The sequence below is a fragment of the Teleopsis dalmanni genome, chromosome 1 (assembly GCF_002237135.1).
Source record: "Teleopsis dalmanni isolate 2A chromosome 1, ASM223713v2, whole genome shotgun sequence".
NCBI lineage: Eukaryota > Metazoa > Arthropoda > Insecta > Diptera > Diopsidae > Teleopsis > Teleopsis dalmanni.
Genome location: NC_051846.1, coordinates 132,201,527 through 132,215,424, shown reverse-complemented (window position 1 = coordinate 132,215,424; position 13,898 = coordinate 132,201,527). Strand labels below are relative to the sequence as shown.

At 35.6% G+C, this 13,898-nt stretch overlaps 1 protein-coding gene across 2 annotated transcripts in view; it reads left to right on the top strand.

Annotated features, from left to right (window-relative positions):
* LOC119668745 overlaps positions 1 to 13,898 on the top strand; it is a 308,120-nt gene that overhangs the window by 27,739 nt on the left and 266,483 nt on the right. The gene's annotated exons all lie outside the window — the stretch shown is intronic.

The following is a 13,898-nucleotide window of genomic DNA, read 5'->3' as shown; positions in this document are numbered from 1 at the left end:
ATTAAATCAATACGATCGCTTTTATTAAATTTAGGATCCGCCAACTTATAAGTATCCCAAACAGCGTCTTCAACTTCTATTGGTTCTTCTGGCAATAATTTTATTAGATGGGATATCACCAAAAATTCTCCTTTAACTTTATTTTTATTATTGAATCTCGATGATATTTCCATAAATACTTTTGAATTCGATGTAGCCATGTTTACATTAGATAGTCCTGATAGTTTGGTTTTATATCTAATTTTCTTTAACAATAATGAATGAGCTATTTTTTCTGATACCATAGATACTTGTGAGCCTTGATCAATCAAAGCTCTCAATTCATGATTATCTCCATTTGAAGATTTCGTGCTGATTAATACAGTTGGGAGTAGAGTTATTTTCTTCTTGTCTTTTTTTATTATTGTGGAGCAGGTTTTCTCGTCTTTATTAGTTTTCGTGTTGACTCTAACATTTTTTTGATTGTAATCCATGTGTAAAAGAGAATTATGAGCTTTATTACATTTTTTGCATCTGAACATAGAGTAACATTTACTGCGATTATTATGACTTAAACATGTTTCACATAGTTGTTTATTACGTACTATCGTTGTTCGCTGACTAACTGACATGTCCAAGAATTTGCTGCAATTATACATTCGATGTCCTATTTGATTACAACATTGGCATCGAATGGAAGTTTTGAGTTTTTGAAACGTATGTTAGAGTAATTGAATCTATTCTTGTGGCTTTCAACCTATTTTGAGCTTCAAGAGTTTGGAATTGTTGCTCTAAAAATTCAAATACATCTTTTAACATCTGTATCTGCCTTGGTTTTTTAACGTGCTGTTCGTATAATTGTATACCTTCTTTATCTAATTTTCTCAAAATAATGTGCGCAAATAATTTGTCACAATTAGATTCAATATCATTATCTGAGTTAAATTCAATCATCTGAATGCATTGTTTAGCTGTATCATGTGAAGTTTTTAAGCTTGTAACTGATGATAAGTTAATTGTTTTCATATCAAGTAACTTATCTAACTGTTGTGAGAAATTCAACCGTTTGTTCTCATATCTTGTTTTCAGTGTATACCAAGCAGTATCGTAATTTGCTGATGACCCATTTAATAGGTGGCTTATTGCCATACGTGCTTCTCCTTTTACATGGGATCTTAAGTAGTCTAATTTCATTGAAGATGATAACATATGATTATAGTGTACTAAATCTGTGAATAGATCTACAAAATTTTGCCATTCTTCAAATTTACCGTAGAAATCAGGTAATCTTGTAGGAGGTGTTTCAATTTGTCTTTGCACAGTGAGTTGAATTATTTGCTTATTGGATTCATCAGTAGCTTTAATATTTAATATTATTTCAATTTCGCTTTTAAGTGTTTTTAGTTTATATATTTTTTGTAAATGAATAGTTTGCTCGTCATTTAATTTTTCTAATATAAGCTGTAGATCTTCGTAGTATTTTTCTATTGTTTGTATTAATAAATTTCGTGCATAAGTATCAGGAGTATTATGTAACATACGATGAACCGTTCCTTCTAATTTTTTGATTAAATGTACCGACATCTCCCAATTTTCGTCAGTTTTTATTATAATTTCTGATTTGTTTGTTACTAATATTTCTTCTGCATCTTCTGATTTGTCTTTCTTTTTGGTCTCTGTTACTAATATTTCTTCTACATCTTCTGATTTGTGTTCTTCACTTTCCATATTTAATAAATTTTTTACTCCAATATATTTTTCTCTCGTTTGGTTATATAATGCGTCATTAAAATATGGTATATCTTCTATTCCAAACTTATTTAATTTCTTATCGTTCTCAGAAAAATTTTTCCAATCTTCTTCTAATACTTCTAAAGCTTCAGTTTTACGATTCCTAGTTTTTATTTCTTTAGCTTGTTGTATGAACTTTTCTAACTTTTCTATTAGCTTATATTGAGCTGTTAGTAAGTCTGTTTGAATTGCTGTTATTAGTCCCATTTCAATAAATATTATAATTTTTAGAAATATTTTTTATTTATCTTTATTATTTTTAAGTTTTTTTATTTTTTCTTGAATTAATAACCTGTCTTCTTTATTTGTTTGAAGATGTAATTGCTGATACAGAAGTGCGAACTTTTTTCTCCTTTGGAATTCCTTCCCTGCCCGTTTTCTTTTCTTCTTAGCTGGAGGTTTTGGACTTGGTAGTCTTATTGGTTTTTGCCTCTTTCTATACTCCTCTATGGTAAGCCGTTTCGGACCTTGGTTTTTAATTACACTTGGCGTGTATTTCGGATAGGAATGATGGCGTGCTAGATTTGGATCATATTCTTCGATCTTTCTCAATTTTTCTTTTTGGTTCATCTAAAACATGAGAAAAATGTATATAAATTTCCTATTTATCCGACAAAAAGAAGAAACGTCCTAATTTCTGGCCTGGAAGATTTTCCTAAGTACCTTTTTTTCCTAAAGGCTGTTAGGTTCAGCCAATGTTATTGGGCGTTCTTTTCGAACAGCCAAGGCGTTATATCTTTAAAATCTTAGCTATTTAGCTAAAATAATAAATCCTTTTTTATTATAATCTTCCTTAATGAAAGTTATAACAAAAAATTGTTTAGTCTTAATTGACCTTTTTAGTTTTAGGCTCTTAAAAGGCTCTAAATTTATTTTATTATTTATTCTTGTAATTTTTAGAGTTTGTAAGGCTCTAAATTTATATTTGTTCTTATTGAACTTTTAAGGCTCTAAAAAGGCTCTAAATTTATTTTATTATTTGTTCTTGTAATTTAGAGTTTGTAAGGCTCTAAATTTATATTTGTTCTTATTGAACTTGTAATTTAGAGTTTTAAGCTCTAAAAAGGCTCTAAATTTATTTTATTATTTGTTCTTGTAATTTAGAGTTTGTAAGGCTCTAAATTTATATTTGTTCTTATTGAACTTGTAATTTAGAGTTTGTAAGGCTCTAAATTTATATTTGTTCTTATTGAACTTGTTTTAGACTTTAAAAGGCTCTAAATTTATTTTATTATTAGTTAAGTGTCTTACCGCTGGTGGGGGATCACTTTAACTAATTAAATATATTTTTCTTTCTTTTTAGGAAAGGTTTAATATTTTCTTACAAGTGTCTTACCACTGGTGGGGGATCACTTGAAGAATTTTATTTTATATTTAGCCAATTTCATTGACTTCGAAGGACCAAAATGTCAAATAAAAAGCTTGAGTATTCGTTTGATACTGATTTTATTTTGAAAATTATTCTCTATTTATACAAAATTGTCTTAACATAACTTAACTACATTTACAAATAAGGGTTGAAATAATTTGTTGCCTGTTATCATTTATTTTAGTGGACTGTATAATTTTAGTTGCATTTTATTGCTGTCGCAAAGGTTCATAAAATTCTGGCACGTAGGATTTTTATTATTTTACAATTATATTTTTATTATCGATACGGTGCCATGTATTTTAAAATGTGTTTAATATTCTTCAATATCTTTAGTTTTGGGATTTTTTTATTACCCGTGTTTTTTCCTTCTTATTTAATTCTAAGAATTTAAACGATAACAGACATAAATAAATAACTATAAATTTAGGCACATCCTGCCAGCGTTTGACAAAAAGATACAATTTTAATTTTAATAGTTTTAGGATTGTATGTCCTAAAATAACATGTTCATTATTGAACATTCTGCCAGAACTTTTAAATGCAGAGTCATGTAAAGATCGAATTAAATAAAATATAATTTTAACAGATAATATAAAATAATAAGATTATATAATTAACATTATGGTATATAAATTAAAACAATGTTCATTCTTGAACAACCCCTCTGCACCTCTTTATTAAAAAAACAGCAGCTATGAGTGCAGCTAGGCTACAACCTGTTATCAACATGCACGGACTTCAGTAGGAAGTTCGAAGTCCTCATACCCGATCGATTGGACTGGGTAAATGGCACTCCTGGATTTGAACCAAAAGTGATATCGTGGTATACTGATGGTTCGAAAACCAAAGAATTATATGAATTTCTGTTATTAAAACGTAAATTGTTGTTATTATACCGATTATTATTTCTATTAATTCTATTATTATTATTATGGGTATTACCTCGGTAATACAACATTCGTTGATTTTGTTCGGGAAAAACTAAACTTTCAGCGATCTCTCTCACCTGCTGGAAAGTTTGTGATTGTGCCATTTGTACTGTCTGTGAGTACGTTGCATTGAGACCTTTTTTATATGCCAGTAATGCATTCTCTGCGTTTGTGGCTAACATCCCTTCTGCTTGTGGAGAAGTTGCGTTGTAATTTCTCTTTAGTAAAGACGTTGTATTCAGGTCTGCTAATAGCTTGGCCATTTTATCACTATAATCTGTGATTGGTTGATTGTGGCCTTGCCTGGTTTCCGCTATCTTCTGTAAGAGTGTTGACACTGTGTCCTTTGGAATGTACGTTGACTTGAGTTTTTCTACCACCTGTTCCAAAGAATTTGGAAAACCTATTGGTGAAGCTTGTAACCCTATATTATGGTGTAGTTTACACTTCACAATATGCTCTAAAAATTCCTGTTTGTTCTCGTCTCTTATCTTTTTACCGTAGAATTGAAATCTCCTTAAAAAAGAATTTAAATTTTTTAACTTTCCCGTGAATGTAGGTAGGTAGAGAAACCTCTACGCTCACTATCACTGTGTCGTATGTCGTCATTCTATTCGTTGTATTTGTACTGTTGTTAATATCAATTGGTGCATTATTTATTTGGTTTGTGGTTACCATACTTAGCTCAGGTGTAGTCATTTTTACAAGATAGTTTTTTGTCTGTATATACTTTTCTAAGAAAACCTCTTTCAAGACGGAAGCCTCTTCTAAATTTTTTGTTAAATAAATTGACTCGACAAGAGTTTTTAGATAATCTAATCTACCTAACTTGGTAGCTAAAGTAGGTTTTGTATATCATCTAATACTAGCTTTTTAGCGTTTTTAAGAATAGCCTGAACCTCACTTATATAAATGGCAATATCTTCCATAAATCAAAAAAAAAAGAAAAAATATCCAGTACGATAATGGTTAAACGAATCAACAAAGATAAAAAGGAAAGAGTGGTACACATTTAAAGAATATTACAAATATTGTTTATGAAACTTTGATTTAATTTATAAGTTTCGAAAAAAGAGAAAAAAAAAATATATTTTCTTTTCAATTTTTTTTTTCTTTTTTTCTTTTACATAATATTATTATTGTTTGAGATTCGGCACATCAACCAGGCGATATGGCATCACCCATTTAGTAGTTTTTGACAGCTGCAGTTTGACGTCTGGAAAACAATAATATTTGGTTTCCTTTTTTCTTTCCGTTTCCTTCTTTTACTTCTGGTTGGCGATGTGCGTACCTTATCTATCGTGGCGTGGCTGATTTATACAAAGTGTTGTATTTTAAAAATTGTGATCAAATAAAGAAGCATTATATTTGCGTGTATGAAATTATTGTCTTTCACTTTTTTCATACATTTGTTGGTGCCGAAACCCGGGAGTTTCGGTTTTTATTTAAAAATTAAATTGCGTTTTTGGCTTTATACGAAGAAAATATGGCTGCCTTAAATAGGCGTTCGGCTGCGTGGTCATCATTAAAGCGGGTAGCTGCAAAAATATTGGCGGATGACTCAGTTGAGGATGGCTTTTGCATGCAGCAAGATCGTGCAACATTGCAGGCACACTTCGACAAACTACAAACTGCAAATGCTGAGTTGGTGGCTTGGGCAAGAGATGATACTGAATTAAGGTCTCACATCAAGTTGTGGGACGAGGTGGAGGACTTGTATAACGAGGCTTGCGTTGCATTGCGGCGTAAGTTGGCCCATTGTGATGCGCAAAGTACGGATGCACCTTCCAATATGGCAGGCGGTGCTGCGTCTTCCCAAGGCTTGGCAATTAAGTTGGAACGATTGGCGGTACCCAAGTTTGATGGCACGATGAACAATTGGCTGGCATTTAAGGACACATTCGAGACATTGGTGCATTCGCAAGAGTTTCCAGAGGCATACAAGCTTGGCAAACTGCGAGAGGCAGTCCATGATGACGCAGTGGCACTTGTCGGAGGCATGTACAGTGGCTGGTACGATGAGGTATAGGCTGCACTGAAGGCTCGGTACGACAATCCGAAACAGTTGTCTGAAATACACGTGGCTAGGCTAATTGGCTTCAACCCACCACAGGCTGAGTCAACATCTGCGTTGCTCTCGGTGATTGATACAGTGCGAGAGTCCTTGCGAGCGCTTGTGGTAATGAACCTACCCGTGGATCAATGGGATGCATTGGCGGTACCCATTATAGTGGCAAAGTTACCAACAATTACGTAACAGGCATGGGGCGTGAGCCGCACCACTAATCAAATTCCTCCTTTGGCAGATTTGCTTACATTCTTGGAGACACGAGCTCATAGTCTAGTTATCACTGTTTCACATTGCTCAAAGGCTCGAATCTTTGCTTCAATTGCTTGAAACCTAGACATTCCACTAAGACATGTGGCTCAACTAATTGTCGCATGTGCAATGGCAGGCATCACACTCTACTATGTCGAAGTTCACCAGCGCAAACTCCTCCTTTGCAAGAGTCCAAACAGCAGGCACAAACTACACCTCAGGCACCAGCGAAACCGAACCAGGCTGGCATCCCACCACGTGTGCATCAGTGACTACACCATCCAAGGCAGACATTCGCTACTAAAGGCAATCGGGTTATACTCTTGGCAACAGCACAAATACGCATCTTAAATGGCTTTGGCGATATCGACTCGTATCGAGCTCTATGCGATCCAGGCTCTCAGGTAAGTCTAATGAGTACGCGATATTTTAATCAACTGGCTTTGCGGAAGCAGAAAAGTGCATTGCAAATACAAGGCGTTGGCAGTGGCAATCGCTCATATACTAATGGCCGGGCAGTCTTGCGCATATTTTCGACTGTCAATGCTTCATTTGAGTTGGATGTTGAATTCTACATCATCAACAAAATTACCTCAGCAATCCCTGTGGCTCCAATCATGGAAAACTGTTGGCATTCGAGCATTTACGCAATTTGCCTTTGGCAGACCCGAAATTTGGCGAAACTGGTGTTATAGAAGCATTGCTTGGCTCAGACGTATGGGGCCAATTGTTGGCAGATGGCATTGTGTAACGACAATTTTTCGTCGCTCTGTTTGCCGGGATAATACTCAGGTGTTGGTCCTGGGTCGTTACAATAAAATTTATAAATGTTAGAAGGCCGTGTTTCAAATTTTGTTTTAATTTTCTTTTCATTATTAAAGTATTTATTTTAAAACTATCAATCGTCTTAATTATTCTATGTTTCTATCCTATTACAGGATATTGACTTTAATATTGATATTGATATTGATATTGATGTTGCTATTGATGTTGATGTTGATAGTAATTTCCTTTCTTCGATGCCAGCGTATTGTTCTTTGATGGTTTTGTGTATTTCAGCTGATTTCCTTTCTTCTATACCTATTGTAAAGGGTTATCAATGTTAATATATAGACGTGTACACGCCTATATAAGTTTTAGTGACAAAGGATAAACGTGTTCACGCTTATCCACGGATTTGGTAGCAAATTATAAACGTGTTCATGCTTATTATTTTGCTGGAGAAAGGATTTAACGTGTTCACGCTATTCATGGATTTGGTAGTAAATTATAAACGTGTTCACGCTTATGCAAGGATTTGGTAGCAAATTATAAACGTGTTCACGCTTATATATTTGCTGGGGAAGGGATAAAAGATATATATAAAAAAACAAAAAATAATATAAAAGTGCTTCTTTATACTTAGCTCCGGTAATGTTTCCCAATGCTTCACTTGGCGAGTCTACCACGAACTCCGATGACTTCAAGCTTCGATCACTAACTGCCTCTTCTAAGTAAATGCGTCTTCTTATATACGCATCAGACCAAACTTTAACGTAGCGCAAAGCTTGGTTTGCATTTTGACGTAGTTACTGTTTTGTGCTTTCATCGTAGTTAATATGCGCGCGCATCAATTTTCACACAAAGCTCTTTGCGCAAAAGCTTTTTTTGAAGTTCCTTGTGTTGTGCATTTGCTTGTTTTGAAACCTGTTGAGCTTAGCGTCGGTAGTGGCAGCTTTAAATATTTATATTTATTTATTAAAATAAAATAAATATTAAAAATATAAACAGTATAAGTTTAAATAATAAATAAATAAAGTAGGTACAATATTTATTTATTTGAATATATTTTGCATTCTTTTAAATTTTCAATGTAATCTCAGGTTTTATTCAAGTGGTGCAGTTACGTGCATACGGGGGTGGGTTTATGGTGGCACAAAATACGCAATCAGGCTGTGTTGTACTCGGATCAGCCGAAGCAGCCGTGCATAACTACAAGGCGGAACAATCTATGGCATTGCGTGTGGAGACGCATGATGAGCGAGTTGATGACCTTCTACACAGGCTATTTGAATTCAAAGAAATTGACATGGCTAAAGACGATAAACCAGCAGCAGTTGATCTTTGCGAATGCATTTTTATGAGCACACATAAGCGTTTGGATGATGGCAGTTATTGTGTACAAATACCATTTACACCAGATGCTCCACCACTTGGCAATTCACATCAGATGGCACTCAGGCAATTTCACCAGTTGGAACGAAAATTGGCATCCAACTCAGAGCTCAGGCAAAGATATGTGGCTTTTATGCGCGAATACGAACAATTTGGTCACATGCACTCTATTCAGCATCATTCAGGCGACCCATCTCAGGCATACTACATTCCACATCATGCAGTCATGGCAAAATTCCGAGTCATATTCAATGCTTCCGCAAAAACATCGAATGGCATATCATTAAATGATACACAACTCGCTGGCCCCCCAATACAGGATTTATTACTTAACCTTTTGCTTCGCGTCAGGCAGCATCGAATAGCATTCACAGCTGATATGGAGACAATGTTCAGGCAAGTCAAGGTTGACGAGAGGCACAGGCAGTGGCAACAGATCCTTTGGCGGGAATCATCCGATCAGCCCATTCGCACATATCAATTGACTACCGTTACATATGGCACAACCAGTGCCAAATATTTGGCTGTTTGCGCTATGCAGCAATGTGGCAGAGACAATTCTTATAAGCTCTCAGATAAATTACTAGGTAAAACTGCTTTGCACAGCATCATGAATGATTTCTACGTAGATGACTACCTTAAGAGTTCACCTTCTATGGGCATGGCGATTCAACTGGCGGCCGATGTCTCATCTGCTTTGGCTGACGGTCAGTTCTATCTCAGGAAATGGAAATCGAATTGCACTGAAGTCTTGGCACATCTTCTTGGCGATGCTGATCCATGTCAGCTAAATCCGCACTTGGCAGAAACTACTGTTCTTGGCTTGCACTGGGATCCACTCACCGATGAACTCTTCTATCAGGTCAGCTCTTATGATGCACAACATCTTACGAAAAGGCAAGTGCTTAGCGATGCTGCAAAATTATATGATCCAATTGGCATGTTGGCACCAGTCATCATTACGGCTAAACTTTTCATACAGAAACTCTGGCAGACAAAATTGGCATGGGATGACCCATTACCACTTGAACTGTTGCAAGAATGGCTCATATACCGAAAACAGCTGTCCCAAGTGGAGGCAGTGCGAATACCGCGTTGGATAGGCATGCAACCCGGATATCAAATACAACTTCACGGCTTCTGCGATGCTAGTGTCAAGGCAATGGCTGCAGCACTCTATTTGGCAACAAACCACAATAGCAATATCACTAGTCACATTATCACATCAAAAACTAAAGTGGCACCATTACATTCGGTAACAGTACCCCGATTGGAACTTTGTGCTGCGCAATTGTTGGCTACTCTTTTACACGAAACAAGGCAGGCTTTGCATTTGGAGCACGTAGCATACACTCTATACTCCGACTCAAATATTGCTCTATGTTGGCTACGCAAAAACACATCACAATTAAAGCAGTACGTTGCTAATCGCGTTGGCTGCATTCAATCGATGACAGATATCAGGCATTAGCATCACATTCCTACCAAACTCAGCCCAGCTGATTGCGCCAGTCGTGGCATATCCCCTTTGGCGTTGCATAATTACGCATTATGGTGGCACGGTCCTAATTCAACTGATTATTCAATCAATGAGCTGCACCACTGTGCACCAGCAGAGCTGGCAATAATGGAAGGCGAGTTAAAACCAGTTAAGGTAAAGGCATTGCAGGTAACAGGTCAACCCGCATTACAGACACACTACACTGCTGGCGATGAATTGGTCGTCATAGATCTGTTGGACCGATTCAGTCATCTTGGCAAGCTATTGCGCACTACTGCATATATATTGCGTTGCAAAAAGGCACATCAGCGTTTTCGTTCACATACACACATCTGTACAGGCGAAATGGACATTGCTTTAAATCACCACATCAAGGCAGAGAAAGCGAAATATTTCGCAGCGGAAATCAAGCAGCTGAAAAAGGCACAACCCATATCCACATCCAGCAAGCTCATTGCACTGAGTCCATTTATCAACTCCACAGCGGACAATATATTGCGATTAGGCAAACGCCTACAGAATGCGAGGGTGGCAGAGCCACAGCGTCATCCAATCATTCTTTCGAAGGATAGCACATTGGCCAGGCTTTTAATATGGTAGGTGCATCAGGACAAACTTCATGGCGGTATACAAATTATGCTTCATATGATTCGACACAAATATTGGATTCTACAGGCACGCATTTTGGTCAAGCAATGCATACACTCATGCGCGATTTGCAGGCGGCATAATCACATAATGCTAAAACAACGTATGGCGACATTACCAAAGGCTCGGGTCACCCATCTCCATCATTTGCAAAATCTGGCTTAGACTATTGCGGTCTATTCAACATACGAATTGGCTCAAAGGCTGTACGAACCGTGCGGAAGGCTTACGTGGCAATCTTTGTGTGCATGGTAACCAAGGCAGTGCACATCGAACTGGCTGAAGATCTCACTTCTGAGGCATTCATAAATGCATACACCCGTTTCGTGAACCGGCGTGGTCCATGTAACTATTTATACAGTGACAATGGCACGTAATTCATTGACGCAGATCGTTTAATGGCCGCTGACTTATAGGCTTGGCATAATTAATATTCTCAACAGCAATTGGCAAATCGAGGCACAAAATGGCATTTTCTGCCACCTGGCGCACCTACTTACTACGCATTGTTGGCACCCATTCCATTTACTATGATCAGCTACATACTCTACTTGTACATATCGAGGCTTGCTTGAATTCACGTCCACTTATACCATTGCATGACACTTGTGACGACAAAATGGCTCTATCACCTGCAGATTTCCTAATTGACAGATCTCTATTGGCAGTGCCAGATGAACCTAATGGCAAGGTACCTAGCAATAAATTATCATACTGGCTACAATTAAGGCAAATGCAACAGCATTTTTGGCGACAATGGCATGATGAATATCTTTCAACTTTGCAACCACGTTCTAAATGGCATCAGAATGGCGACAACATCAACATAGGCGATGTCGTGCTTATCCGGCACGAGAATCTACCAGCAACACATTGGCGGCTTGGCAAGGTGATTAAACTTCACCCAGGCGAAGACGGTTTGGTACAAGTAGTCACGATCAAGCATTCAGCAGGCGAATGCATGCGACCTATCCAAAAAATATGCAGGCTTGTAGAGCATCCTGAATGTACCCGTCCAGCCGGGCAGGATGTTTGAGATTTGGCACAGCAACCAAGCGATATGGCATTACCCATTTAGTAATTTTATGCGCGACAGCTGCATTTTGACGTCTGGAAAACAATAATATTTGGCTTCCTTTCTTCTTTCCGCTTCCTTCTTTTACTTCGGGTTGGCGATGTGCGTACCTTATCTATCGTGGCGTGGCTAATTTATACAAAGTGTTGTATTTTAAAAATTGTGATCAAATAAAGAAACATTATATTTGCGTGTATGAAATTATTGTTTTTCACTTTTTTCATACAAAAATATAAGTGTTTATTTTTATATAGGCTAATTGGTCAAAACTTTTTTTATTTTATTGTTGTTAAAAATAAAAAACAAAAATTAAAAATTCACAATTTGATTTTTCAATAATTTTTATTTTTCTTCGATATTTCGACTTTAGTCTAAAGTCATCATCAGGAAACTAAAACATTATATTCAAATACTAAACCACTTATAATACATAATGGTAGACAAAAGGATAAATGTGTGTGTAAATATGTATATATATATATTTATATATATGTAAATATATGTAAGGAAAAGTACAATGTTTTATTATATAATACCAATGTTTAATACTAAGTTATTAATCCTGTACTTGTTTATTGATGTATAATACTTTTATACATCTGGGCACAGTTGTCAACATCAGTTTTAAAATTGAGCCTTATGTCAGGTGGAATTTTTAGAATTGCAAGCATCTCCAAGAAGTATCTTTTGCGATGATTATTTTCTTGATGTAAAATTTTTATATTTTCTAAATCTGGCTCATGGTGTGTGGAAATACAATGTGAAGCAAGGGCTGTTTTGGCTTCCACACCGACTTTATTTTTTATGCTGTGTTTATGTCCAGCCATTCTTGTTTTTAATTTATTTTTTGTCGTTCCAACATATACCTGATCACAGACGTCATACCCATCACCTTTGCAACTAATTTGGTATACTACGTTCGATTTGTCCAAGTTATTTATTTTTGATTTTAAGTTGGAATAAAGTGCGTTTATTGTATTTCCAGATCTTAGTGTGATATTATAATTTGCTTTGTCATGAATGTTAGAAGTCAGTATTTGGTTAGAGAGTTTAGGAATATGTATAATGCTTTTGTATGTTCTGTTATCCTTATTTCTGGTGTCATTCTGAAAGATGTTTATATTTTTGATAATTTTTTCCACATTGGAAGAGGGGAAATCATTTTTCTTTAGAATTCTTCTAAATTCTTTCTGTAGATCATTATGGAACGTTGGATCGGTTAGATGTAGAGCTCTTTTTATCATATTTTTTGCTGTATTTTGCACTACATGGTATGGATGGTTTGAATAAAAATTGATGATCCTTCCTGATGCCGTTGGTTTTTGATACCATTTGGTAAAGATGTAATTATTGTGTCTTAACAATTTGATGTCAAGGTAAGGAAGGATATTATCTGTTTCTTCTTCCATAGTAAATTTAAAATTTTTATGGAAGTTATTCAATATTCTTAAAGTTTCATCAATTTTATCTGTTTTTACTATCCCAAACAGATCGTCAACGTCATTTCGTCATGATTCTGGGTTTGCAGACCATTTCTTCAAGACAGTTATCTAGTAACTCTTCCATAATAATATCTGCTATTATGGGTGAAATTGGTGATCCCATCGGCATCCCTTTTCTTTGTGTATATAATTTATTTTCAAAATTGAAATAGTTATTGTCTTTAAGACAAAAGTTTAAAATATCAAAAAATAAGGCTTTTTTAATTGTTGTAAAAGTCTTTATTATGTTCCATTTTTTCTCTATAATTTTTAAAGCCAGGTCAAGAGGAATGCTAGGAAATAAGGAAGTAACGTCAAAAGAGATCATTTTCTCATCATCATATATATAGGAATTGTTGATTTTATTTTTAAATTCTATTGCATCCTTTACATTATAGATAGAGTTTTTTGTTAAATTTTTAAGGATGGACGCCATGTATTGGCATAATTTATACGCTGGTGAGTTAATGCAAGAACAAATGGGCCTAAGTGGCAAATTCTCCTTATGGACCTTTGGTAAGCCATAAATTCTAGGAGGATAAGTAGTGGTGGCTATTAAATTTTCTTTCTCCTTTTTATCAATAATGTGGTCATCATATAATTTAGTTACTAAAGTTTTATTTTTAGTTTGTAATGACGTTGTAGGGT